The following is a 13,499-nucleotide window of genomic DNA, read 5'->3' as shown; positions in this document are numbered from 1 at the left end:
TATACAACTCAAAAATACATATAAACTTTACTTTTATTTTATTGACTTGCGCCACTAATACACGCAGAGGCAGAGCTAAACGTCACAGAACATTACTGACATATAGCCCCATCTCGTGGTTTATAGTACAATTATCCTTCCGTCAATAATGCATAATATCAAGATCGATATTAGGAAAATATCTGATAGGTAAAGTCAGAATTGGCAATTTTTGAGTTACGTCACTAATGTTCTCAGCAAGCGATATATAAAATAATTAAATAAAATTATCCTGATCAACAATAACTGTTCTAATATCTACTATATTAATAACTTTCCAAATATATTCTGTAATTGAATATTTATTTCAATCGCATTACCCATTCTACCGCTTTTATTAAGTAATAAAGCTACATAAGATAAACTTTTTGCCAATAAAGTAAAGCTGACAGCAGTATCGTTAATACTTATTTGACAGGTGTCAACGACAGGCTGCACTTCATTAAGATGAGATTTACAAGCACCAATAAATGATATCACACTGATATTGGGGGCTTCCACGTTAGAATAAAGGTCCATAAAGGGTCTTTTAGGTCGGCTGTAAACTTTTACGGACCTTTTAATCTCTCGTTATTGTTTTCTTTGCTGATATTTGCGAGAGCAAATCCAATAGCTCAAATCTAGTTTAAGTATTTAACAATTGTATTAATAATTTCTTTGTTTTCTAAAGAATGTAAAATTTATTCTCAAAAAATTGGAAAATGTTTTCGATTGGGTTTTATATATATTGAAATCATCAGCAATAAACGACAAATAAACATAATTATATGCCAATTATTAAATTCATCTTTTTCTTATACAGACTAAATTATGGAAAAGGATTACGAATTGTGGAACATGGAATGACTGTACAGGGTCTCTCAAAGATCGTTTCATCTTCGTCTTTGAACAAAAAAACAACACAACAACTAGAAAAAGAAAGACAACAAAGTGGATAAATTACAAAAGACTTTTTTGAATATTGGAATCAACAACGTTCCATTGATAAACAATCCACAAGAAATAGAAGAAAGAGTCCTAAAGTTCGAAAACATCGTACAAGAAGCACTCAGAAATAGAACTACTGAAGAAGAGATAGATATACACATGGGAAGGTTTAAAGACATAAACCAGGAAATCAAGGACATGATAAGGGAAAAGAACAGAGCCAAAAAGAGAGCTAGAAGGGCAAGAAACCAGGAAGATAAAACAGGGCAAATCGGCTAAACAGAAAACTGAAAACAGCACTAGCAGAACATAGAAGCCGTCGGTCGGATAACCACGTTCAAGAAATGGAGGAACAAGGACCAAACATTCAAAACATATGGAAACTACAAAACATATTAAGAAATGATAGAAAACCCATACTACCACTTCACGGTGAAAATGGAATTGTCTACACTATAGATGAAAAAGCCGAGGTGATGAGGAAGACTCTCTCGAGAGAGTGTATATTAAATTATCACCAAAACGAAGATGTAGACTTCATCGAAGAAGTCGAAGTACAACAAGAAATGCCCGAAGAAGAAACTGTCAACTTGGAATCAACACCGTATCTAAGTGGACAAAAATGTCAGCTGAAAAAATTGGAATAGACACAAAAAAACAAACCAGTCTCATCGATCTTCAGCTGCCAGCCTTCTTCAAGCAATGTGTTTTTGAACAGGAGTTAATTAAATTAACGAGTCCCTCAAATTCAAGCTCTCTAAAACCATATCTGCTGCTGGATTCCAGTCAACACCATCAAGTTTATCGAAAATCTGAGAACAACAAATGAAGCTGGACCTTGGAGTTTCCAAATACTACAGGTCAATAATATACAAAAGCATGCTTTGGTAAAAAAGAATGGGCAAACTACTATAGCTCATAATAATTGTACTGGGTGGTCCAATAAGCCGATCTCTCGGCTATATATCAGAAACTATTCATGTTGATAACTTTAGGAGAAAAAATTCTTTAGTAAAAGTGGCCAAGAGAAATTGCTGGAAATAACTTTCAAGTTTCTGGGTTAACCGCTAGGGGTAGTAACCTGCGAAGAAAACTTTGAAAACCAGTTTTTTGGGAAATATGCCCAATTATACCAAGTGTTAAATAAGTAAACTAGAAAGAGGCCTAAATTCTGCACAAATTTGTTCAAGTACTTTTTTTATTTTTTCAAATAAAAGGTGAGGGAGAGAAAGAAAGTATTTGTGGATAAATACCTATAACTTTGGTTTGGATTAACCGATTTTAACGAAATTAGTGTCATTAGAAAGAGTATGGATAAATTTATTTACATCTGCTATAAAATAATTGCATTTAGTTTTAATTGTCATAGGTAGAGGGTACTTTCGAATAGAAAAAATTAAAATTTGTTTTTCTTCAAAATGTTTAATGGAAACACCTATTTCTTGTAAATTATAATGGAACTGGATTAAATTCGTAACAAAATGGCGCAAACCACATCTTAATAGCTTTTGTCGAATTCGAGATATGAATAAAAACGCATAAACATAAATAAGTATAGTATTGACTCACCCTGTATTATAAATTAAATTAAAAAATAAGTCAGTCGGTACTTTCAAATTTTTTTATAGCAGAAGAATCTTAATGTTGATACCTATTTTGACCATTGTTATTTCATATGATCAAAAATAGTTTTTTCGAAACTAAGTACTAAGTAGGCTACGACAATGAATTTGACGGGGAGTTCATATTGTTTATTTATTGACAGCAGTCAAAACATTGTTAAGAAGTGTTATATTATAATTCGAATTAAATATTGCACTTTTTCCAATAAATATTAATATTGGGAATGGTTTGAATGCAGTAGTGCAGAACTTTTTAGAGCGGCAGTCAACATAGTCCGCATAGCCATGATGATTTCCAACCTTGGATAGAAGATGGAACTTAAAGAAGAAGAATTAATATTGTTAATATTAGTAATTAATTATCAGTACTAAAAATTCGTGATGAGCATATCAAATGCAGAATTGTATGATATGATTGGAGTTTATTTCGAATGTCACCAAAATGCCGCTATTGCCTCACGTATATATTCTGTAAGATATCCTGACAGGAGACATTATGGCAAAGTTGAAAGAAAGTCAAGAAGATTAAGAGAAACTGGTAGTTTTCATCGTCCTTGTTTTAAACGACGTAGTAGAGGTATGGCCGAAGATAATTCAATCAATGTTCTTGCTTTAATTTAACAGAATCCACATATAAGTAGTCGGCAAATCTCTATAGAATTAAACATACCCAAAACTACTCTGTTCTAAGGATTTTAAAACATCACAGGTTGGTTTTTCATATTATAAAGTGAACGTTTAGGTCAGAAACTTGGAATTCCCTTTAAATAGATTCAACTGCTATTTTAATATTCCGATGAAAACGGCAACACGGCGCTTTTATCCTTTTATTCGTTTCTTAAAAATACTTATCCACGATTTATCTTGTGAAACAATTGTGGATTTTTCAAGATTTTTTGAGTTTTAGTAAATAATGTGGTTTCTTTTTTACCAATATTTGTTGTTCTGTTTTTTAGACTGTATCCTTATCATGTAGTTCTCCACCAAGCTTTACATGGGAGAGATTTTGATGCAAGGCTAGATTAGTGCAATTGGATTAGGTCAGCTAGAAGAACAACCGCATATCATGTCAAAGATTTTGTGGACAGACGAGGCTACGTTTAATAGTGCGGGTGGTGTTAATCTGCATAATATGCATTATTGGTATGAAGAAAATCCGCAGTGGATACATGAAGTGCAGGTTCAAGGTAGATGGAGTCTTAATGTTTGGTGTGGTATAGTTGATGAAAAGATCGTAGGTCCATATTTCTTTGATAGAACTTTAAATGGCGAAACATATTTGGATTTTCTGGACAATCACTTTTCCAGACGAGTTCGAGATTATTTGTATGCAAGTTATCCAAATAAATGGATTGGAAGGGGAAATATATTTTCATGGCCAGCTAGATCTCCAGACTTAACATGTCTGGACTTTTATCTGTGGGGAAGATTGAAGGATTGAAGGAGTCTACCAAACTCGACCAACCACGCGAGACGACATGAAACAACGCATTATAAACGCAATAAATAGTATATCAACAGCTGAGATTGAAGCAGCTGTTATGTCTACGCGCGAAAGATTACATCTTTGTGTGGACAACGATGGAAAACAATTTGAACATTTAATTGAATATTAAGTTTTAATAATCGAGATATTTGTATGATCTTTCACATATTTAATTTTAAGTTATAATAAAGGGTGAGTCAATACTATACTTATGTTTATGCGTTTTTGCAATTGTTTTATAGTAGATGTAAATGAAATCATCCACACTCTTTCTAATGACATTAATTTCATTAAAATCGGTTGATCCAAACCAAAGTTATAGGAATTTATCCACAAATAATTTCCCACTCTCCCCCACCCTTTATTTGAAAAAATAAAAAAAAATACTCAAACAACTTTGTGCGGAATTTAGGCCTCTTTCTAGTTTACTTATTTAACACTTGGTATAATAGGGCATATTTCACGAAAAACTGGTTTTCAAATTTTTCACAGGTTACGCCCCCTAGCGGTTAACCCAGAAACTTGAAAGTTATTTCCAGTGATTTTGGCCACTTTTACTAAGGAATTTTTTCTCCTAAAGTTATCAACATGAATAGTTTCTGATATATAGCCGAGAGATCGGCTTATTGGACCACCCGGTACATTTAATATTGTTAACAAGTAAATAAAGATTATGTTTCATTGATATGGTGCAAAATTGCCAAGCAACAAACTTTCATACCAGTCGAAAATATTGCTGGCAAAATTTTTTCTCTTATGATATTATATACGAATAAGATATTTCAAAAAAACATAAATAAATTTAAAATTTTATCTCTTTCTCATATATTAATTTTATTAACTACAGATATATACTAATAGAAGATGATTAAAAATAGAAGAAATCGATTTTTTTATCTTCAATTTAAAGTTAACATCGCACAAGAATTTAATGTTTACAGGCATGTCATGAAACAAATGCTTCTTTAGTGAAACACAATCCATCCATAAATATATTTTTAATTGATCCCTATACAAAGAGGTACTCGGAACATCTAAAGTAGTGTTTGATTTCAGTGATAAAAAACTCGTTAAACGTATTCATTTGTTTTCTTTAGATGCCACACAAGACGTTTCCCAAAAGGTATTTGATTTTTGGAATCAATTACGTAGATAGATGGATAGTTTGTTATTGGTAGGGTAGAACAGTGAATAGGAGTAAATTGTATAAAAATAGTTTAAGATATTCATTTTTAACGAAACAAAGCACCCAAAGCTCCTTTGAAAGAGGAAGATTAAAACTAAATCTTTTCTCTATATTGAATCTAACTGCGCCAGGTAGACGGGCGATTTGTACGAATTACACATGGTAAATTATAAAATCCTGAAATCGGTATTTTAGATGCATTTCGGAGACAACTAATGACACTACTTTGGGCAGCATTGCGAAGGATTTCATAACTGTGAACTCTTGTCCATTGGCAAATATTACGCAGCCATGACATCTTTTTCCGCCCTAGTCCACTTTTGTCCTCTATCTTTCCTTCTAGTACTATTTGCTGAAAACTGGATTATTCTTCTGGTAACATGAGTCTTAAATATGCAGCCTTCTTACTTTTTACATATCGTCGCCGTTACTCCAATAGTTCGTATGTCAAAATAGGCGATTTTTCAGGAGATTAAAAAAAATAATATGAATTGTAGAACTTTCGTATTTTTGATCTGCTGTTTGGGACAAACTATTCTTTTGCCGAATTATGTTAATGTTATCTTAACAGATCAACTAACTAGGGCTTAAAAACCCGTTTTTAATGACAACATAATTTGCTTTCTACCGCTTGGTTGCAGTTTTTGACATATGATGTATTATAATAAAGAACCAAGATCTAATTGTATGATATTTAAATGTTTTATTTGTTTAAGTAATAGAAGGTAAACATGAGGCATGAAATACAAAGACATTTATTTATGTAAGTGCAAAATTAAAACTTATTTATGCAACAAATTTTTATGAAATAATCTGCAATCTGCAGGAATTAACTCTTTTAGTTCTTGTAAATGGGCATACTTAGTACGCTCAATTGGACACGGGCCTTCGTAAAGATGAGATAATTGATCATTGGTAAATACCGAACGCTGAAGATGAGGCATGTCGACCCAGGTATCTGAGAACTGCAGTTTATACCAAATTGTTCCATTTGGATTGTATTGGAGAGCGCAGATATCGGTCACCGTTGGGTGTTCTGTTTCACGGCCGGGCCTTATGCTAGAATAAAAATTTGACCCAAACTTATAAAAATCTGTGTGCGTCAATTCAACTACTTGAAAAGGAAAGGCAGTATAGCTTGCTTCTCTCATAATACGCAAATAATCAGACGGGAGGTAGATTTCTTTTCTGTGTCTCAACTGTCGTTCTATTAGACTATGTACTGAGTCTACAACCATTTGGGTATGCCCTACTTCCAGATATTTCTGCTCTATAGTAACTGAATACATTTTGGAAAAATTACTCGATATTTGGCGTCGGATCGGATGTTTCTATTTTGATAGCAACAGCCATCGCTGCAAATAATGATCTTTATAGGACACTGTTCATTAAACTTTTGGTTTAGGAATTTTATCGCGATGGATGCGAAAATATCACTTTCAAGACCTCCTTGGCCCTCGTGCCATAGAAAGCAGGTAACTGTCTTATCTCTTAGGTCATAGTAGGTCGAGTTATGCACCATTAACTTTGATTTGTAGATCCTTCTATCACAAAATGATAAAAACTTTTAAAGCACTACATGCAAATAATACTACTATATTTCTGTTTTACAATTAACAAAAACACTTAAAAACAAACCAACGTGACTTTTTGCTCTCAGATTAACATACGTCTGATTGCAGCAAACAATTTAACACCATAACTGCATAAGATATATTACTTGGATGCACGCGCTCCATTAATATGTCGTATTCACATATGAGATTTTGAAGTATGCTAGAACAGATGATTTTGGTTTGGAAAATACCTTAAACTGAAAAGTGAATAATTTTGATATACAACCTATTGCAGTAACAGCGACGATATTCAAACGTTCTCTATCCTGGAGGCCGGTTCTTTTTAATACTTCCTTGTTGCTGACTCTATCCTTCCATGATATTCTAAGTATTCGGCACAAACACCACATTTCAGAAACTTTAAGTTTGTTAACCCTTGAGTAGTTGGGTGGGGCCTGTGAAACCAGCTACAATTTATTTTAAATCCTCTTTCTAATTTTCTAATTCTACCTTTCCGTCCACACGTCGAACAACAGTGAACAACGGTAGTGTATAATAGTTCGCTAGTTATTTGCACTTTTGGTCTGTCAGACTCTACCAGACTTAATTCGAGTAACTTTTGTCAGTTCGACAAGTAAATTTATTTTTCTATTTTTTGTGAAATATTAACCTACATAGAGTAAGTATTTTAATTCCTATGGTTATATATAGGAATTTGCTTATCCACTGCTGGACATAGATCTTCCTCGTAATTTTCCATCTATTTCGATCGTGTGCCTCTTGCATCCAATTCCTATGACAACGTTTTAGATCGTCAGTCCAACGTGTTGGTGGACGACCTCTGCTTCGGTAGGTATCATCTCTTGGTCTCCATTCCAGTATCCGCTTTGTCCATCTATTATCTGTCATTCTAGCCACGTGACCTGCCCATATCCATTTCAGTGTTGCTATTCTCTCTACTGCATCAGCCACTCCTGTTATTTGTCGTAGCTGGCGATTTGGGATCTTGTCTCGTAGTGAAACGCCCAACATAGCACGCTCCATCGCCCTTTGACACACACGGATCTTTTGAACTGTTCTCCTTGTCATGGTCAACGTTTCCGCACCGTAAGTTAACACTGGCAAAACACACTGATTAAACGTTTTTCTTTTAAGGCATATTGGTATATCAGATGATTTGAAAATATGGTTTAGCTTGCCGAAGGCTGCCCAAGTCAGTCTTATACGACGGAGAAGCTCAACGGTTTGGTTATCTTTTCCTATGCGAATCTCATGACCTAGGTATTTATAGGCCATTACCTGGTCTATGGATCTTGTTCCTACGCATATATCTTCGCTGACTACAAGATTTGTCATCATCTGGGTTTTAGATATATTTATTTTCAATCACCCTTCTAGCAAGGAAAGGTAGAGTTGATTTAAAAGTTCTTTGGCTCATCTATCCTATCAGCTATTAGTACAATATCATCTGCAAACCTTAAATGGCTAAGCTGTTCTCTAATGATGATGATGATGGTTATATATAAATATTGTAATGTTCAAGCCTTTAATTTTTTTCTGTTCAAAAGGAAATGTTCAAAAGGAAAATCCTTTAGAGTGTTGGAAATGTTTTATTGATGATAATATTCTCGAAGCCATTGTACAAAACACAAACATATTAATTTCTAAACTAAGAAACAATTATGTATGTACATTCAAATGAAGCCAGACCTACAGATACTGTGGAAATAAATTGTCTCCTAAAAAAAGTATTTTGACTAGCATTTTTTTTACTAGTATTTTTAGCCGAACTATTTACCATAATTAAGGCCCTAACATTTATTCTAGAAAAACACTTCCCAAATCTCTTATATCTGATTCACTTAGTTGTCTGACATCAATTTATATCCCAAAACAAGTTGACAGTAGAGTTTCTCTGGGTACCGTCATACGTTGGAATATTTGGTATTGAAAAGGTAGATAGTCTAGCTAGGTCCGCAGTAACCAGTAGAGCTGGATCAGTGGAAAATCTAATGGTGCATTTAGATTTAAAACCTTACATAAAAGCAAAATTACACGATGTTTGGTAAAACCAATGGAATAAAAGCACCATTAAATTGATAGAAATAAAATCTTCCGTCCTTCCATGGAACTTCTGATCTACAAAGTGACAATAAGTCCTAATAACACGTCTCAGATTAGGACACACTTCTACAACACATGAATACTTGTTGAAGAGAGAAGAGGAATCAGTGTATTTTGTTTGTGAATGTAAAGTGACAATGAAGCACATTTTGATACACTGTCCATTATACTCAGTTGAAAGACTGCATCACCACATTCCAAAAACATTAAAAGAACTTCTAGGATAATCTAAATACGTAGCTGACTTGATAGAATTCTTAAAATCTATAAACTTTTTTATTAAAATTTAACACAATACATACATCAATAATTAAAATATATTATTGTATACCTTATTATTATACCATGAGGTACATATATGTATGGAATAAATTCATTTTTGGCGTTATTATATACTATTTGAAAAAAACCTAAAACAGGTCGATTTTTATTCTTAAATTGACAATTTACAGTATGAAAATATTATCCCCTTCCAGCACCCCCTTTGAATTATAAGCACTCCCTCGAAAATTTTAAATGACGAAGGGGGTAGTGTGGCACCTTGTTAGAAAGGGATTCTAGTCCTCTGTTCAGCAATATAAAGTTTTTTGAGTTTTTGTAATCATAACGGAGAAAATTGATTTTTACAATTAAATTAAATGTTCAACTTGAGCACCTGCATGTTTCTGATCTGATAATCCCATCAGTTTCAAGTGCCTATTCAGCTTACATTGCCCTGTTAAAAGACCTACTATAGCTTTGACTCTTTTTCTGTCTTTTCTTATTAGGTCTGCCGTAAATTTTGGCGAATGTTCTTTAATGAACTGTTTCGCCTGTCTTTGTCCTGGTGCATTCCTCCACCATTCCAGAGATTTGTGAGCTACCCACTTCCTTGTAGCCGTTCTTGTTACTGTCTTTGCAACGCCGCAGAAGGGTTTCGGTCCAATGAATGGCATTGATGAGCCTTGTTTGGCCATTTCATACGCTTTTTCATTATCCTTATGATCCTCGTGCACCGGTACCCAGGCTACCGTAACCGTGCTATGATCTCCTAGTTTATTTAGGGCACACATACAATCCAATACTAGCTTAGAACTGACCTCTACAGAATTGAGTGCCTTAAGCGCTGCCTGACTATCTGCGAAGATGGCAACTGAACGGAACGTTCTTTCCTGCCCTTCTATTTCTTTCACGCAGATGTGGATTGCCGTTATTTTTACCTGGAAAACTGTCACATCATTAGATGGACTAAACAGGAAATGTATCCATTGATTTGTCCCTACTATGCCGGTTCCCACACCCTCCGATGTTTTGAGCCAGCTTGTATGGGTACAGCTTTATTCCAGTCTTCCCTGCCTGGTATCTTTATTGTGAATTTATTGTTAAACCTATATCTCGTAGCTGTTGCATCGATAGGTTGCCCCATCACAATATCGGCTTTTGGCTACTCGATTAGCTTTCTGTTGTCAGCACCATGCATCTGGCTTATATATCGCTGACTATGGATTAATCACTGATCTGGCTTCGCGCTGTATAAAGATATGAAGTGGTGGTAGAATCAGCAGGACTTCCAACGATGCAGTAGGAGTTATTATTATGGCCCCCGTAAGACACAGGCATGCTAGCCTTTGTGTATTACCTGGCAGCCTTGTTGCTCCCACGCGCTGCGTCTTTGTCTACCTCGTCACCGAGCCGATTGGTCTAATAACCCTTGTGTATAACTATAGAGTCATTTTGGGGTTAAGTCCCCAATTCTTACCGCACATTCTTCTACATCTGCCCAGGGACATAGTAGCTTTCTGTGTGGTTTTCAGAATGTAAGTATTCCATGTAAGCCTATGATCAAAATACACCAGAAGGTATTTTATTTCTTTGGCAAATGAAATCTCTGTTCCTCCCAGCACCGGTGGTTTTATGCCTTGTAGTGCTGTTGTTTTTTGGTGAAGTTGACGATTTGTGTTTTCTGAGCATTGACTATTAGTCTCTCTTTTTTACACCAGTCGTCACCTATTTTCCGCTGCTTGCATTCTCTTAGACACCACCTGAGCAAACCTGCCTCTGACAACGATTGCTATATCGTCGGCATATCCCAGACAATTAATAAAAGCCTTCTGTGGACAGATTTCTGAGGAGATCGCCTACCAAGGTTGCCCAAAGTAGAGGGGACAGAACTCATCCTTGTGGATAGCCTCCACCTACTTTTGCTTTGATGGTTGCTTTACCCAGAGTGGACATTCCTGTCCTATTCTCCAGGGATGCCCTTATCCATCTGTATATTACTGCAGGTGCGCCTTTTCAAATAAGTACCTAATTAGATTATATAATTCTCGTTCATCTTGGTTAGACATATATGTAAAGAACTACCAGATATATATTAGAAAACAGCTTTAGACCTGTTTTCTAGTGTAGTTTTCATTATGAAGATTTTTCTACACTGAAATATCAGCCGTGAATCTATAAATATTTTTGTTCATTAAATGGTAGTTTTTATTGTTTTATTCATAAAATTAGTTTTTATTATAATAAGCAGCAAATATAAATATCAGAATAGTCAAACTTTTATTTACGATATTGCGTAATTATCCACTCACAACAAACTGTCTTTGACAATAGTTATATTAAACGTGTGAACATACACAATAATAATATTCGTTTAAAGTTCCCCTAACCCATTCAAAGACATCCCCTGATATATAAGTCAATAAGTCTACCAACAATTTAACATCCTTTAACCACTTTCAATCGCCATATTTGTTTTCTTTCCTCTTTTCTACTCGTAACACCCGCCATTTACAATTCAAACCGTGTTTTTGCATAGACCGTATGTTTATAATGAAAACAATTGAATTGGATTTTATCGAGGGGCCTACTGCGATGTTTAGGCATCGATCAGAGTTGGCGATGCCTGGCATTGCAAATATTTTACCTCGTGGTTTTTAAAGTTCGTAGATATTTTTGTGCCAACGAAGGTAGCGGAAATTTTAAAGTTGTTCGAACATAAACATTTACTTGAAAACACGGTGTGAAAAAAAATTATTACTATATATTTTGAACCACCAATTTCAAACTTACTAAGATATGAAGACTTAAATATATTTATTAACGTTAACTATGAGAATGATAATACTATGACTCAATGAAAAGAAGCTATATAAGAAGTTATATAAAGTTATATAACAATAACACACTGAAAACTTTCTATTTAAAACTGCCACAAAATTTATTATAATATCTTATCACTACAACTGTTTCGATAGCGCGGATATATTTTTTATTTAATAACGGGGGGTAGGAGTGCTGAACTTTTTGGCATATTTTTTGGAATCCCAAAATTGATATTTTCAGCAAAACTCAGCTTATTCGTATAATTTTTAGAACATCTCTCACGACTGGACTATTTTTTTTTGTTACTCTATTCATCCATCTAATCATTTCCCTTTCTACAATATAGATTCTACCTATATTTTTAACAACATATTTAACATTCAATACCGTATATTACATTATATACGTAAAATAGGGCATTGAAAATACTGTACGAAAAGGGAAACCCGAAATTTTGCAAATATACATGTATCATATTGTAGGTTGCTGTGAGGTGTGTAATCAGCAAAAAACCTAAGAAACTATCCACGTGATTAATTTTTCTGTATTTTATGTGTAATAGAATTGTGCTGAACTCTGGATCATTTTTTGTAAAATAACGAATAATTTAAATTTTTTGTAAGTGTGGTAAGCTGTCAACATTATTATGTATGTCAAATATTCACCTATTTTTGATCTATTTTAATTTAATACAAGGTAGACATAAACAAACAAAATATTTCCACCAGTGGGAAGAAAATGCCTTATAAATAGAAATAGAACTATTGTGTTTTAAAAATAATATATAATTAAAATGAAATAAAAATATAGAGTTATTTTTGGTCCAAATAGACCACCGTAGTGCGGTTTTTTATTATTTAGAAGTCGTCTAATTAAAATTAATTTATTGTAAGTACAAACTTACCTGTTGCTTTAGCTGTATTTTCTTTCACAGTTTTTAGGGTCTCTGCTTCGAGTTTAATATTTTTGAAATAATTAAACACATTAAATATAATCTCCCGAGATTGTCCACTGATAACAGAATTATTCTTTCTACTATTTTTCAACGCCATCGTTAGAAATTGTCACAAATACACTTAACTATCCGAAATAATAAGAAGTCTGAAAAATAATAGCTGCAAATCACTTAAGTGTTACGCACCTGATAACTGGGAGGATACTAAAGACCACCACCTAAGCCACTAAGCAATTTTGGGTTTGTGCGCACCGCCAAGTTAACTGGCGATGACAGTACTGATGATTTACCGGTGACTTTTAAAATTTGGCTTTTAGTTTCAATAATGTTTTTGTCACACAAAACATTTAATGAAACTTGCATTTCATTTCATCTATCCTACTTAAATCTGACGCATGTGTCCCACTAGATCTTAATATAATTTCCCCGTGCTCTATAATACTAACCTTAAGTTATTAGTTCATTTGCAGTACTACCAAAGAAAATGTTCTAGATTCATCCTAATAGGTTTTAAACCTTT

The sequence above is a fragment of the Diabrotica undecimpunctata genome, chromosome 6 (assembly GCF_040954645.1).
Source record: "Diabrotica undecimpunctata isolate CICGRU chromosome 6, icDiaUnde3, whole genome shotgun sequence".
In the NCBI taxonomy this organism is placed as follows: Eukaryota; Metazoa; Arthropoda; class Insecta; order Coleoptera; family Chrysomelidae; genus Diabrotica; species Diabrotica undecimpunctata.
Note: the sequence above shows the minus strand (reverse complement) of the source record.